Source organism: Anolis carolinensis, chromosome 2 (genome assembly GCF_035594765.1).
Source record: "Anolis carolinensis isolate JA03-04 chromosome 2, rAnoCar3.1.pri, whole genome shotgun sequence".
NCBI lineage: Eukaryota > Metazoa > Chordata > Lepidosauria > Squamata > Dactyloidae > Anolis > Anolis carolinensis.
The window spans coordinates 37,397,702-37,415,148 of NC_085842.1; the positions used below are offsets into that span (position 1 = coordinate 37,397,702).

Genomic DNA, 17,447 nt, shown 5'->3' on the forward strand with positions numbered 1-17,447 from the left:
TTATAACTGACACATTTCATCTATGTGCACTGTAAAATTAAGAAATCAATATGATATACAGATAGGACAGACATAAAATGCTCATTGGTGGCTTCCATGTCAGATGGGCAGTGCATTTACTTTTGATTTTAATCTGCAATTTAACAAAGTTACAAAAGGTACTGAACTTTTCCTGCTAAAATGATTCAGCACTTTGGCTAGCTCCCTGAGGCTAAAACCTAGGATTTTAAAGAAATACAGTAGAGTCTCACTTATCCAACACTCACGTATCCAACGTTCTGGATTATCCAACACATTTTTGTAGTCAATGTTTTCAATATATCGTGATATTTTGGTGCTAAATTCATAAATACAGTAATTACTACATAGCATTACTGCATATTGAACTACTTTTTCTGCCAAATTTGTTGTCTAACATGATGTTTTGGTGCTTCATTTGTAAAATCATAACCTAATTTGATGTTTAATAGGCTTTTCCTTATTGCCTCCTTATTATCCAACATATTTGCTTATCCAACATTCTGCCGGCCCGTTTATGTTGAATAAGTGAGACTCTACTGTAATGGATTGGGTCATGACATTGTTTGTAGTTAAGACAAGGCATAAAGTGCACACGGGTGTTCCCCAGATTAGACAGAAAAAAATTATTCTGTCAAGTTTTTCAATTCTCATCTGTTTGATGTCAGATGCAAAATATGCAGTGAGCAATAGCAATAGCACATCTCTAACACAGTAGGAACTATGAAGATAGATATGCCATAGTTCTTTCAGAAAGGAATTCATAGGCATGGCAGGAGCCTATCATCTTACAGGGGCCAAGAACAGGTGATGAGAATCTGTTTCCTACTGGTGGGCACCATTTGATCACCTGTAGTAGATGAAAAATTTAAGAACAGCCCATCTAAATTAGGTGCTGTGGAACTCTCCCTATCGGAACATACGAAATAGTAAACTTCTGGACATACTGGGTTTTCCCCTCCCTGCAATCCTGTGGCTCAGGAGGAGAAGGAAGGCACCAAGCTGAGAGATACCACTCTGGGGATACTGGGGTCTTCTCCACTCCATTGCAGAAAGTGCAAAACTTTAAAAGCTAGCAGTTTAAACAAGAAAACAAAGATATTTTGAAATTTCTGTATTTTGAATGATGTCAGGGAGATTGGGTGGGTTACAAATAAAATATTATTATTTTATTAAATTTAAAAATTGTCATGCCAGGCTCATGAAACAGGAGTTTGGGAGATACATGTCAGTGTTTGGTGGAGAACTGTCCATAGGAATGCCCCTTAATCCACATCACTGAAGCAATTCAACATAGACAAATTTGACAGCTCCCATCCCACATGTTTTGGTGTTTTATCAGTTATAACCTGGAGTCTAGAAGACAATCTCTGACTGTCTTCTCTCCCCTCCCTTTATTTGACTGTTTCAGAAATTTCCCCAATGAAACATGATTGGAGCTGACAAGAAGTCCCCCTGCATCGTGGGATGGGCTCCACCATACATCATTCCTTCAATTGATTCTAAGTGTTTAGAAATGGGGGGGGGGGGGACATGAGAGAAAGTCCCAAGAATAAATGTATTATGTCTTGTGCTACTCATTTACTAGGGGAAAAATGTTATTTGTCATTAATACACATTTATAATTTATGAAGCTGTGGGAGTCAAAGCTGGACATTGGAAAAATAGAGGAGTTGACAGTGGGGTGGCATACCATACTGTTTGGCATGCCAACTCTAAAGCCATGTGCAATACAATTCCTACATTCTTTTATCTCAAGTAAACCTCCAGCAAGAATGATGTCCACATTTCAGTTTGCAGTTCCCTTGGATCATTTTGGCAAATGAAAACTGAAATCCCTTTGTTTCTGCAAAAACAATAGTATCAGCAACAACAAAAACCCACCTCCTTGATTATTCATGTAATAATATGAGGGTAGTCAGTGTTAATAAGAAAAATGACAGTCTGTAGACATTTCAGGGCAGCAATTAACATAACGTTATCTCTTGAGCTCTAGGTTCACGTACTTAACATGAAGAGGCTTCATATGTATGCTGATATATGGATGACACTTTAGACTTTTACAAAAGGAACTGATTGAAATATCTTTGAAAAATATTTAATCATCATCACCTACTATCTATTGGGGAAAGCAGTTTTTTTAAAAAAAATTCAAACAAAAATGAATAATAGAGCATCATTTTTCAATAAATGTGTTTATTGCTGCATTGACTGCAGCAAAACATGAATATTTCATTACTAAAGTTCAGCAGATTCATGGAAATGAACATTTCTAGTTCATAGTTGATGATGGATGAGGCCAGATTCTCAACTGTTGGCAAGGTACAAAGCATGAAAGAGTCTAAGTAAAGATGGATGAAGAACCTCTTGCTGGCATACCTAGGGCACCCACTTAGGCATCTCTAGAAAGTGGAAATATGTCACCAAAAAGGAAATGAAAATACACAGTAATATTTGAATACAATAACGTGTATGTTGTGATTTAAAAAAACCATTTGTACATAATCATGTAGTTGAAGAATTACTATACTGTTGGACCTCCATATCCACAAATTCTGTATTCATGGATTTAACCGTACGTGACATGAAAATATTCCTTGTTTCAAAATGAAAACCAAGCAAATCTTGATATAACCATATAACCCAGAATATCGAGGCAGAAAATCCTAAATATCTGCTTTGAACTGGATAATCTGAGCCATACTGCACTGCCATATAATCCAGTTCAATGTGGATTTTATACAGCTGTGTGGAAGGGACTACAAAAATGAACTAACAAGAAGGGCTTTTTTGTATTTTTTTAATATTTGGAGGGAGCGGTAAGGCTGCTGGATTGGTGAAAGAGTACACACACATATAAGCCAGAAAGTAGGGCTGGAGAGGGTATAGCAGACAGATTGAGAGTCATTGAGGTGAAAGGGCTTTTTTATTTTTGCGGAGGTTAGGAATTTAGACTGCTGGTGCAGGACAGCAACCAGAAGGTAGGTCTGGGGAAATTCTCCCCATGGACTCAAGGGAGTCGGGCTATTCCCTAAACCTATCCCACACTCAGTCAACTTAAAGCAAAAGAAAAGCACAAAAAATTTAAACAAACAGAAAACATGAAAAAAAATCCTTTTTTAAACTCACACCCCCAACACACGCCCACCCACTCCTCCCTAGAGAAATTACTAGTAAAATAAAAGAAGGATTGAAAGATACTCAACTAAGAAAATTTAATGCAGAAATAAAAGGAATACTCGAAAAGTGATCCCTATTTCCTAAGCACTAAGCCAGTGGTTCTCAACCTGGGGTCCCAAGATGATTTTGGCTTACTACTCCCAGAAATCCCAGCCAGCTTACCTGCTGTTAGGATTTCTGGGAGTGGAAGGCCAAAAACATCTGGGGACCCCAGGTTGAGAACCACTGCGCTAAGCAGTGATGGAACTGAGACGCATGGAGCTAGCTAGCACAATCTCTCCCTCTCAAATGTCAGGATGCCACAGAAAAATGGGGGAGCTCACCTTGGTATTAGACCAGCTTTGCATAAAATACATGTGATTCGCTTTCTTTTTCTGATTGGCTTTGGCAAGGCTTGGTGGGGGGTACAGCTGGATAAAGCTGAAGATTGGCTGCCACATGCACCATTATTGCCAGTCTCTGGCTGCTCCTATCCACCCACCATCCCATTTCCAGGCATTCAGCTACCGTTTCAACCGAATTCCCCGAATACAGAATACCAACCCGAAATTGTGCACATCCCTAGTGGTTGGAACCCATGCCCTGTTTCTTCTCCTTTTCTATTTTTATTATTATTTTATGATGGTTGTTTTCTTGGTTTTAGATTCCCTTTTTTTAGTTGGTTAATATTTTATGGTGTTTGTTCACGGTTTTGGTAGTTCTAGTATGTAGTGTGTTCATTTGTACTATCCCACAAATGCAAGATAGTTAAATAGATATCTATCTATATTTTTATATTCTTTTCTATGTTTCATAAGGAATATTATCAAAAATGCAGGAAGCTATAAGTATATTTTCTATGGCACTATATTTCTAATGCCATAGCAATTCTTATACATTTGCAAATGTCACTATTTGTTTATTATTCAACTCGGGTTCTTCTACAGTCCCCATCATTTAAGTAAATTAGCACTAAGAGGCAGTCAGAGAGTAGCCTGGAACTTAAAAAAATAACTCTCTACAAATCACTGCCAATTAAATGAGACTTGATCCCAACCAGCTAAGAGTTCAGAATAAAATATGCAGACTCAACTAAATAATGGAAATGTCTTCGGGACATTGTGTATTAGGAAAGGAGAAGAGAAAGATTGGACTTGCACTAAAGAATATTAAAATGATCCTAAGGCACCAAAGTTATGACAATACAGTCTAATGATCACCTCTATTATCAATAAAGGACAATGTTCACTATTTAAATTTTAGAGCCCTAAAACAAATGTTGATCCTACATCTTTACCATTTTTATTTGAAATGTTTTAAATGCTATTTCTAAAAACAAATTTCAAATATAAAGCAGAGCATCCAATTGTTTTGATTTGATGGGGACCATCTTGATTAATCAACTGTCTTTCTTTTTCATCTGCTTCTAAATGTCCTAAAATGTTTCTTCTCCTCCTTCTCTTCCTACATTCTTCCTTTTCCTAAGCTGATTTCAAAGTGGAAAAGAAGGTTTTACCTAATTAATTCAGCAGGATAGGAGAGGACAAAAGATATCTTGACCTTCACTGTAGACTCTGGCAAAAGCAAACAGCTTTAGCCTTTCTTAATTCGTGCATTACTGATTAATAACTGTTGCCATTTGGACCACAATGTGATATTGCTTGGTCATGTTGTTCCAGTCTGTATCTGTGACACATTGGAAGAGGAGCACAATTCAAGAGGAAAGTGAGGAAAGGCAATTGTTAACTTTATCTTGGGGAGAAAATAGCAGTCATGGAAGAACCAAGCACCACTGTTGACATGTTATTATCAATCCTTAGCTCCATCATAGCTACCATCAATAGGAAAATAAAGAGAGACCCAACATATTGTCTTAGGAATGGAGCTCTCGAGCAGTGGTTCTCAACCTGTGGGTCCCAAGGTCTTTTGGCCTACTACTTCAAGAAACTCCAGTTAGTTCCATGTGTGAGGATTGCTGGGAGATGAAGGTCAAAACATCTGGGGACCCATAGGTTGATAACCACTGCTCTAGAGTGTGGGAGAAGCATCCAAGAAGGCCCTCGCCACTTAGAAATTTTTGTGAATATAATAGAATAAAAAGAATCACCTCAGGTATGATAACATATATTCATCCAGATATTCTGGACCTAGGGTATTATCAGTCATAACTTTGAGTTGACCTCAGAAACTGCCTGTCAGCCAATGGAATTATTCTAACAAGGGAGTTACATGCTCCCTGTAATCAATTCCACCTAACAATCAGGCTCCATGCTTTTGAATAAGAACAATATCAAGAAAGGTATAATTTTATCACCACCAGATATCTGTCCAGACACAAAGAGAAAGAGAGAGAACCCCCATCATTTGTACAGGAACACATGGAAAAACAGAGGAAATTGGCATTAAAAGGGGGCACCATATAATGAGGAAAAGAAAGAAAAATAAATATACTCAGGATAAACAACTGAAAAACTAAATTGAAGAATCTTTTGACCCAAATCGGGATTTTAATATTATTGTGTATATTGACTTTTATGACTGTTTTTAATCATGTTGAAGTTTTACTGCTCGGTTTAATGTTTTATCTGATTTGTGCTGTCGTGTCTGGGCATGGCCCCATGTAAGCCGCCCCGAGTCCCTCCGGGGAGATGGGGCGGGATATAAGAATAAAATTATTATTATTATTATTATTATTATTATTATTATTATTATTATTAATTAGGGGGATTTACAAATATTTCAGTGAATGTGGGTTGCTGTGAGTTTTCCAGGCTGTATGGCCACATTCCAGAAGCATTCTCTCCTGACATTTCTCCTACATCTATAGCAGGCATCCTCAGAGGTTGTGAGGTCTGTTGGAAACTAGGCAAGTGGGGTTTATCTATCTGTGGAGAATCCAGGGTAGGAGAAAGAACTCTTGTCTGTTTGAGGCAAGTGTGAATGTTGTAATTGGCCACCTTGATTAGAATTGAATGGCCTTGCAGCTTCAAAGCCTGGCTGCTTCCTGCCTGGGGGAATACTTTGTTGGGAAGTGTCAGCTGGCCCTGAATGATTCATGCCTGGAATTCCCCTGTTTTTTTACTGTTGTTCTTTATTTACTGTCCTGATTTTAGAGGTTTTTTTAATACTGGTAGTCAGATTTTGTTCATTTTCATGGCTTCCTCCTTTCTGTTGAAATTGTCCACATGCTTGTGGATTTCAATGGAGAATTTTTGTCACCTCATCATTCCCTCTAAAATGAAAATGAAATGTTCCCAGTGGAAATGCAATGGCAATTTTAAATAATAAGATAACTATTATTAAAGAGTACCATAAGAAAATGAGAAGACATGATGACAAATATGGCACAAAATGGTTTGACTTCAGAACAGAAAAAGGTAATCGTGAAAAACAAAATAATGTCATTGCACTTTCTGATGAAAACTCAACAATGAAGAAGCATTAATATCACAGAAAGAAACATTGTAAAAGCTTTTCAAGTAGTCTGATAAAGGTTTTTTGTTCAATCAAATAGAGGAAATTTCATCCATGTATTTGTTTCTACTTCTACTTTTTAAATAAGGTCCATCTTAGATGCTGGAAAAAATACTTCACCAGCACAATGGCTATTAAGCATGAAATTGCAAAAAGTCTGGAAAAGTATAAGTGGAAACACATAACGAAATGAGTATTTATTCCCCAGCACTTGCTGTGTGCTTTACCGTTGCTAGGCACGTCTTCTAGCAATTTTGTTTTCCATGGTTTTGTAGAGAGCCTTGGGTTGGACTTCATCTATCAAAAAATAAACAGCAAATCACTTGAGAGATACGCCACTCTAAGGTATGCCTGTGAGAACAACCAGTGTTACCATTTCATAATGTTTGTAAAACAGGATGCCTTCAAGAATGGCTTTTGTTGCCAGGTTTGAAGATTAGGATGAAATAGAGCTAGTAGCGAGACTCCACATGTTCATTGCAGAAGGTAAGCCATACGTTTCCAGTGAAGTAAATATTATAAGGGCCTTCTGTGACTGCAGAATGCTTGAACAATAAGAAAGTTAGCATCTATAAAAGAATATGCCTATCTTGGGATTGCATATGTGGACCGAAAGATAAAGAAACTAGAACAAGATATGCCATATGTATGCTTTAAAGGAATTTATATTCTACTGTTCAACAGGTTCTCAGGGCAGATGACAAAAAGTTAAAATGGCAATAAAACAGGCTCAAACCAAAACAGTTTTCAAACGAAGATTACTAAATAAGAACACGATAAATGTAAAAGAACAACATAAAGCCAGTCAGCAAGGCTGGCTCAAAACTCCACTGCCAGAGGCAAGATGGTGCTCTCTTCCTTATTAATGTACAAAGCTAATAGATTAGATCTTAATGCTGTGCTGGCAATGGAAGAGCACTGTCCGCTGAAACAGTGGGCTCTCCATGAAGACAGGCTGTATAGCATACCAGCTCTGGGTGCATCTACACAATCTCAGATTCTGCCTTGGTGTTTTCACTGCTCCGCTTCTGAACTTTGTCGGTTCCACTGGATGGTCACTCTGAACTGTATAATTTTTCATAGCTGTAGTGTTGGCCATAGAGCTCCAGAGAGCACTTTTGCTGAGAGGGATATGGAGGGGATGGTCACCCTCCCTCTCCAAATGCTTACCTCAACAAAGATGCCAAGTAATGGCTATGAAAAGTGTCACAGGTAAGTATCATCCCATTTTCCCTGAACCACGGAGCATGGGGAAAACAGGATGGCAGCACCATGTAAACAATGGGACCAGTTCCAAATCAGAACCTGCCCCACTATTCACACAAACCTTGAAGTGCGGGAAAGCCCTGGAGCATTGTCCCACTTTCCCTAGTGTGGGACACAACTACGTTAAGCAGCTGTGCCCTGCATTGGGGGCGAGAAGGCTCCATGCATGATGCAAATGCCACATAACAGATTCTCACCCACTATGAGGCATAGTGCCCTGAACCCAAGAAACATAGGATGCAGTGGGGTGGTTGCAGCAGGTTCAACTTGGGAACCAGCCCAACTAGTCTCACTGGCCCTAAGTTGATGGAAATCCCAAAATCTAAGGCAAAATTTGGCATTTCCAACAACTTTCAGTAATGCAGGGCAAAGCTGTGTTAAGGTGGTGTTGCTTCATGTTACCATAGATGAGCTCCATATGGTGTTTGCCCGCCATGGGGTTGATCCTAATGTACACCGAGTTAAGTTATCAGTATAGATAGGACCAAAGACAGTGAAACAAGAAAGTTTATTTGAAAAACAAACTTGAAATGTTGGAACAACTCTCACATTTCCTGTCTTGGAAAACAAAAACCCATTCTATGCCTCAAAGATTCCTTGTGGATTATGATGTATGTGTGGTATTTTTTTAAAGCCACTAACAGAAAAAGAATTATTCACCACATTATTAAACATGACAAAAAGCTCCTGAATTGAGGCTTAAACTGGGCTACTTAAGATTCCAGCAATCCCCAGGACTTTGGCAACAATAACAACAAAAATGTTCAAAAGTCTTTTATAGCGGCTGTCAGATTTGTGTAAAGCATCTGCGATTCTTGCAAATGTATTTATATAACAACCACAAACCTGATGCCAACTTGAAAGCCTTTCATTCCTTAATTATTCAGAGACTGGAGGTGCAGCAACAACAAAAGGACGTGAAATGCCTCTGCTAACAATGCTTACTAAAATGGTGGAATGGAAACCACAGGGTTTGCCTGAACATGCTGTCAAATGACAGATATCGCTTGATGATCAGCCACATCCCCTTAATACAGAAATGACAGAAACCGGTTGCTTCTTCTCACTTGTCATTATGAGCTGATAAGAAAGAAAACAACCTATGAGGTATCTTTGCCTCAAATATTGACTATTTCAGATTGTCATCTTAACATGTTAATTCATTTTAAGGCATATGCCATTAAAAGAAGGTGATCCTTGGCTGCTATTTTGTTGTTTATTCGTTCAGTCGCTTCCGACTGTTTGCGACCTCATGGACTAGCCCATGTCAGAGCTCCCTGTCAGCTATCGCCACCCCCAGCTCCTTCAAGGTCAAGCCAGTCACTTCAAGGATACCATCCATCCATCTTGCCCTTGGTCGGCCCCTCTTCCTTTTTCCTTCCATTTTCCACAGCATCATTCTTTTCTCTAAGCTTTCCTGTGATTATATGGTCATTATGTGGCCATATAATGATACTGTTCTATCAGTAGGTAATAATAACAACAACACCTCAGTGAAGAATCCTTAACTGCTACAACCCAATGTCATGGAATCCTGGAATTTGTAGCTTTACAAGGTTTTTAGTCTTATCTCTCAAATGGTTTGTCACTAAACTACAAACCCCTTCAGTCCTGAAAATCTGGAGCTGGTCTGAAACCCTAGATTCTGGTATAATGTTTACACCTTTCCACCTCCAAACCACAGAAGTGGCAAGAACGGAGTCTTGACCATCCAGTGGTGGTACACCCAGTTAGACTCTCTGGGTGGTAACCTTTACCTTTGTAGTTGCTGCAGGCATGTCCATGGAGCTACAGAAGTGGTTCCCAACATTTGGTTCTCGAGGTTTATTGGACTTCAGCTCCCACAATTCCTAATAGCTGGTAAATTAACTGGGATTTCTGGGAGTTGATGTTCAAAACACCTGGAGGAGCAAAGGTTGGGAACCACTAAGCTACAGAGAGCACCTGTCTGTTGATACGTGCCTTTGACAATGTCAGCAAAGGTACTTGCACAATCTAAACAGGGAAAGGAGAAATGCGGGGTGCAAAATCACCCTCTTCTCTCCAAGTTGTGTGGACACCTTTGTTGACATCAGCAAAGATGCCCAGCCCTGTGATGGACAGCAACTTTTCTGAGCTCCATGGCCTCACCTATGGTGACAAATCTAAGTGGCATCCTACTTTTCCTATGCATCATGGAGCATGGGGAGAGTGGGAAGGTGGCACTGGACCATGTGAACCTTTACCTAAGTTTTCACATACCTCAAAGTGTGGAGCTGTTATGGAACTTCAGGAAAGCTCTGGAGCAGTCCATAACTTTTCCTAATGCAGGGTAAAATCAGATTAGCTAGTTTTACTCCGCTTTAGGAGCCAGAAGTCATTGGATGTCATCTGGAGACTCATTTACGACTTCTGGACATTTCACAGCATGTGTCCAGTGTCAACAGGTCCTTAGTCTCAATTACTTGAGTGCTGAATAATGCCAACCTGGTAACCTGCCTGTAACTCACTATAACTCACATGCTACTTTATTTTCAAACCTTGAGTTGAAAAATGGAAAAAAAGAGAAACAAGTAATACCTATCACTGCCTACCCAAATCACCTAAAATCACAGAGTTGGAGGAGACCACATGGGCCATCTAGTCCAACCCCATGTCATACAGGAAAAGCACAATCAAAATTCCACAACAGATGGCCATCCAGCCTCTGTTTAAAAGCCTCCAAAGAAGGTGCTTCCATTGTTCTCAGCTTCACAACTGTATCCTGTCTATTGATACACCTTATCTGGCCGTCACACTGAATAGAAACCATTATCACCCCATACCTAAGATGTTAATTTTTTTATTCTGTTCCAGACTTGATGAGAATGAAAGTGCCTTTATTTGATGCCTCTCTCTTCTACTCCCCCGCCCTATATCTGGCCTATTAAAAACCACATGATGAATATTCTATTTAAAACAGAATAAGGACATCAAATATCCCAGAAACATCTCTCCTCATAATGCATGCATGAGGAAGCACTTGTCAATCATAGATAGCAAAACACACCAAAATATTTAAAATCTGGGGAGAATACACAAAGTTTTACAAGCTGGAGTTAGAAAAGAGATAGTGCTCCCTTAACAAGTGACTTTATCCCACGGGCAAGAGGGAAGGGGGGAGTGGAGGAAAGTGGGGGAAAGCCTCCTTAATAGTGGGGATGGCCAGCCATCCCACAACATTTTCCCACTTTCCTCCACCTCTTGCCACAATCTTCAATCATTCAGACTTTTTTCTGTGTCTTCTCACATTGCATGACAGATTTACATGCACAGCCACCAGAAGTCCTATGGGGACTCAGTTATGGCAGAATGAGAAGACAATGAAAAAATGGGGAAAATTTAGTGTGGGATAAGGTCCAATGATAAGGACTCAAATGCCTTTGAGAAATGAGTCAGGGGCCCACAAATAGCGTATTATAGTCTGAAACCATTTTTTTTTTTGGCTTGGCTTTGCTGTGTGGGTCCCCTGTATTATTGAAAGCAACTAATAGTTTCTCCTCAAATGGCACTTTCAATAATGACTTTTCCATTACAGTGTTTCAAAACATCACATTTTTAAAGAACTGTTTACTTTCATTCTGAGTATTAGTAAATCTAGCTCTTATAGATACAAAAGGAAGAAATGTAAACATATAGATATATAGATATCTATTCAGTGTAACTTGCAGCATTCTAGAGGCAATTCAGCATTTTTTTTTAAAATGTAGGTTTTTTTAAAGTCTAAAAGCAATATTAATTAATAATTCATAGCATTACAACAAGAATCTGACAATCTTCTTTTCCTTTCCCCCCATAGTACAATATATGTGACAACTTGAAAGATTAAAAAAGGCATCTACATAGGTTTTGTTAACATTACATCTCATATGCATAACTTTTTTAAAATAGGAAAACATCATCTGAATTTGAACATTTATTTACCCATGCACATGAGGATGCTAGATTCATTTTGTTACGTTTAAAAGTTACTTTGATCAGATCATACAGTTATATATTCTTCAACCGTTTTTAAAATCCTGACATTAAGAAAAGGCACAGGGTGAATCATAATTAAAGGTGCACTCAGATCCTTAAACAATGGCTCTCAAACAAAGAATATAGACCCCTATCAATCTTCCTAAATTAAAAATAAATGTGATCTTAACAACAGGGACTGTGGTGACCATCAACAAATTCAAGGTCAGTGCAGAAAACTTATAGAAATACCTTGGCCATCTGAAAGGAAACGTATGGAGTGTCTAACAACTGAGATATATAAGTGATTAGCATAAATGACAGAAGAGCTGAATAGAGAAGACTGAACTCCTGTGTTATTAAGAACTACTGAGGTATAAATGAGTTGCCATCATGATGCCTTGATTTGAGTGTTCATCTACAACCCTGAAGACCAGATTTTGAATCCCTGCTTGGCCATGCAAACCTACAGGATGAACTTGGATACATCATGTTCTCTGAACAAATCTTGCCAAGGAAATCCCAGGTTAGGGTCAGTTTATAATTACCAGAAACCAGGAATGACTTGAAGGCATGAATCAACAACAAAAATATAAATGCACTGTACATTTCACCAAACACGTGAAGGACTGAGTGCCAGTCAGAAGAATGCAGAGGAACAACTGCTTGGTTTTCTTCAAGCAACCCATCTGAATCTGTTCAATACAGCAGATGGACTGCAACAAAGATCTCCATGGGCAATTTGCTAATAGCATGCACTAGCCAATGATAGCCCACTGCTAGCAATGAAATATACAGGGGAGGATATTCTATCAACCCAAGAGTAATCAGGGTTTAATTTAATTTCACATCTATTTGGAAGAAGGAAACAATAATAATTACAGGCAGGTGTTTCTCAGATTTTTAAGGGCTAAACAAAGGTAGAACATTGAGATATTGCCATCACATGTAATTGAAATGGAATGCAGAAGTTTATCTAGTCACAAATAATATTAAAGCCTCACCTCTAAATGGTAAATGCTCAACAGATGTTCTAAGTAGACAGCTGACAGAAATACTTTATGTTTGAAGACGATGATACATATTCATCTGCAAAAATACACAATGAGTCATTATTTCAATGAATTCCTGGCTTTCTGGGGTTTACTTTTAAAATTCAGTATTTCAGGGTCATTGTTTCCCTTACCATTTCCTGTCTCCTTATAATTAAAGTACCATGTCATTGGAGTTAGGAATCTGGTTGGGTTTTATTCATTTTCCAAGCAGCTAGCCAGGGTTCTGAATCTGATCCACAAAATGATTTCAGCACTTTGAATAGCTCTTTTAAAGTTCATTTCAAAAGCAGGGATGGATTCACATTCCATTGACATGGATGACACCAGCTACCACTAGCAGTAAAGCATGAAAGGACTGTCTGTTAAAGGACAAATTTGTTATGGTCTTTATGTTCCACCTCACTGGACACAAACCCTTAAAGCAAAAGACTAAGAAAGCTACTCTGCAGGGAATTGTTATCAGTGATAAAGATTTGATATACAATTCATTTTAGGAAATGGCTGTATCAAGCGGGACATTCACAGTTACGTATTTGTAATCCTGACACACAGCTGAAGTTCATTTGAACAAGTTCATCCTAGGCACCTTTGAAAAGAAATGAGAAATCTATTTTGTACAAGCAACTTCTGCAGGATGAAGTTCCTGCAGCCGGCCACAGTGAGCAACCTGCCTGAAACTCTTTGAACAACTGAAGTTTCTGAGCACTCTTTAGAGGCTGCCCCACGCAGAGTGTGTTACAGTAATCCAGATGGAATGTAACTGAGGTATGTACCACCATGGCCAGATCTGGCTTCTCAAGGAACGTTGCAGTTGCATGCAGTTGGCAATTGTGCAAAGGCTCTCCTGACCACCTCCAACACCTGGGCTTCCAGGTTCAGCTCTGAGTCCAGGAGGACCTCCAAACAACAGACCTGTGTCTTCAGGGGAAGTGTAATCCCACCCAGCACAGGCTGGATCCCTATTCCCTGGTCTGCCTTCTGACTGACCAGGAGCACCTCTGTCTTGTCTGGTTTAAGTTTCAATTTGTTTGCCCTCATCCAGTCCATTACTGATGGCAGGCACTGGTTTAGGGTCAAATCGTCATCATCATCATTGTCGTCGTCGTCGTCATCATCATCATCATCATCATCATCATCATCATCATCATCATCACTGTTATGATTATTATCATATATGTCAGTCTGTTCTAGCATGAAACAGATATAGGGAAAGGGAGGGAAAAAGCAAGGGACTTACAAGCATCTTGAAGATTGTTTTTCATTTTGGCATAAGCTTTCACGGATATGAACCCACTTTTTAAGATACAGCACAGAATGATATCCAGGCCTCAAGATATAAAGCATTTTTACATACTTGCACATCCAGGATCAAGGAAAATGCAAATCATGTCCCTTGCCCTATATTTTCAGACGGATGCATAATGTCCTATTACATTCCATCCCATTCTCACCATTGCACAAATATATCTACTGATGTCTAGATATCATTCTGTCCTGCATCTGAAAAAGGCAATTTATTTTGGCTCATGCCAAAATAAAAACCCAGTTAGTCTTAAAGGTGCTGCTACATTCTTTGTTTTTCCATTTCTTTTCCTTTCCTTCTTTTTATACTATACTAGCTTTTGGCAAAAGTATGTACCAAGAAGTAAAACCAATGTGTGTGTGTGTGTGTGTGTGTGTGTGTGTTATCCTGCCAACCTTGGGTAGACCATGATGCTGAGAATAGTTTTCTACTTGATGGGATTGTCTCTGCCAGATGTGCCCTGTTTCCCGACCATTCTCTCCCTTTAGCTAAAAATCTCTGCTCCTACTTGAGAATGTTCCAAGGTGAAATAGAGCAACCTTAGTTCCAAACAGCTTTCCAAATAGATACATGGAATCATGGCATATAAGTGGACGAGCCTGCTGGGCACAGAGGCTGTGTGTTTAACAGTTTCCCTCTGGGAACCTTAGCTGCTTCACCTTTAGTAAACCTGAGTCATTAGTGTATTAATTGACAGCTGTTTCCTGTTCTAAGTGATTGTTTGGTGGTTCTATTATGTTCTGTCATGCAAACATACACAATTAATTACAAATAAATAGAGAATTAAGTTAGCTAACAATGGGATGCTTCCCAGATGCTTTACCCTGAGGACAAGAAAATCTTCAAGTGCACATTTCTAGAGTTCACTGCAAACCCTTCTAACTTATATATACACACACATTTCATTTGCCTCTGAAATGTCATTTTGGCCTCTGAGAGGGGTTAAAATAACTGTGGGCTTAAAGGGATCACACTTCTGTAATCGATTGCCTAAATGCAATAGACCTTTGATTAGTGCAGGACACTTCGTAAAATATAATATGGGAGCTCAGTGCATACGTAAAAGGCTCTGAAGGGCTCTAACAGACTATAAAAAGACTGTATATTGTCACGGAAGGCTAAATTCAATAGCTTGGTATTTCAGTTTGGCTGTCCTTTTCAAAGGTACACTTTTGATTAATGGCTTATCTTGAGAGCAGCGATATCAGATTGTCTCTGTCAGAGTCATTTCTCTAACATCCTTTTGCAAGTGAGAAATACCGGTAAGGCATTCCCCAGTATGTTGGTGGCCCTGGCCAAAAGCAAGAAGCAAAAATGGTGTCATATTGCATCAGAGAGACAAACCAGACGTTGAACACTGAAAAACAACCCAAGATAGCTTATTGTACCATGAAAGGCAAATGGCAAAGATGTCCCATATGGTCAAAGGCAGAGAAACACCAGCTGCAAGTATTCCAAAAGAAGCCATCAACTTCTTGAACCTCCTTGGAGATCACTACTCTGTTCAAGGTGAATGCTACAGCAGTAACAAGTTTTAAAAGTTGGTGGGCTAAAAGTGAGTTTTACCCCTCTAGCCCAAAAAACGAGTTTGAGGGGGGGGGGGGGGGGTTGAGGCTCGGAAGCCCTCCCATTGCATTTTTTTTGTTAGCCAGATGAAAATTCAGTTCATATAGATGCCCATTTTTATTAGAGGGAACAATATGAAAATGAGATGAAATGAATGAAACTACACAAAATGAACAGCAATTCCATAAAAAAGCTCAACACTAATTAAGATGTATAGAAGTTGGTTAACACTATAATGTGAATGAGGATACAAAAGGACATGCTTTATGGGACATTATTTCATGCAAGATAAACTAGATCCTCATGGGTTTTGAAGATGACCTTTTGGGATTATTTTAAATTTGAATGTTGGTTTAAGATTACGAATTTTTATAGAATATCTTTACCTGCTGGGTATCACTTAGGGAGTCATTGTATTTGAAAGGAGATGAATCAGTTATCACAATTGCTAATAAAGTAAGTAATACATTACCTCATTTTATATAAATAGGTTGTGTCCAGATTTTTTTAAAAATAAAAGAATCAATAATATATTAAATGCTCAACCATACTTATAAATGATTAAGAAAAAAATCAATTAAGCAGTCCTGAAAACTTCTGTTTTTCCAGATGTAGATATTTGCCTTTTTAAAAAGGTTGCCTGCCACATTAGAGAAGTCAGCAATCAACTGCTTTGTTTTCAGTAGTTTAAAAATAAAATTGACTAGAATGAAAAAGAACAATACTCAAGCAATAATTTCTATGTTTTCTACAGATAGGAAAAAAAGAGATTAATTGTCCATATATAAAATTGGTTGATTTTTGTACTCCCAATAAGTCTAGAGCAGCTGGAAAGAGCAGATGGCAATGTGCCAGCACTGCTGTATTTTTATCTTATTTGATTCACATGAACTCTACACCGATGCCATTCAATATCTGAAAACAAAGAGAATGAAAGCTACTTGAATGAGATTTTGTCTGTGTCCACCGATGACCACAAGATGACCGTTAAGATTCTGTAGGAAATGTAAGCCAAAGAAATTGTGAACATTTCAAGAAATTATAACAAATCATGTACCCACCCTTCTCAGAAAAAGAAAGAGAAGGTTTACCATAGAGCCCACTATGAGAGGTTTTTTTTAATAAAAAAATCTCTCATAGAAAGATACTTCATTTATTCATTATATAAGCCTGAACTATTTTGTTACACTTGATAGAAGTGTGTGACGGGGACAAAGGACACCAAGTGACACGCAACAGGGCACAGTGTTGAAAACACATCAATAATTGAAAAAGGATATTTATCTGTGGCATTTGAGTTTTAATCTTTGATGTCAGGGATATAATAGAACAAAAACGATATAGCTTTGGTAAATGCCATATGCTTTATAATTTAATCATTAAATGCTTTTCGTTCACTGCAATAGGTTTTTAAAGATTTCTGTGATATTTCCCTCCAAAAAACACACATAAATCTTTATAGCCTATTGCACTGCTAAGAAGAGGTGGGAAGAGAGAGAGGGAATGAAAAGAAAAGACGCCATTTAAAAGCCACTTGAAGCAAAGGGCAACAAAATATTCCAAGAGCAGATAAGAGCAATATCACATGTCCAAGTGCACTTTTTTGCCATTGTGTCTCCCATTTCACCCAC

General features: G+C 38.5%; 1 protein-coding gene and 1 long non-coding RNA gene across 4 annotated transcripts in view; both read right to left on the reverse strand.

The window, feature by feature from the left end:
• Window positions 1-17,447, reverse strand: part of fhit (fragile histidine triad diadenosine triphosphatase) — a 998,292-nt gene that overhangs the window by 610,386 nt on the left and 370,459 nt on the right. The window lies entirely within an intron of this gene.
• LOC134295980 (uncharacterized) overlaps window positions 1-17,447 on the reverse strand; it is a 110,725-nt gene that overhangs the window by 64,516 nt on the left and 28,762 nt on the right. Inside the window, exon 2 of the long non-coding RNA XR_010002513.1 lies at window positions 12,897-12,981. This is a non-coding gene — a long non-coding RNA (uncharacterized LOC134295980). The remainder of the gene's footprint in view (window positions 1-12,896; window positions 12,982-17,447) is intronic.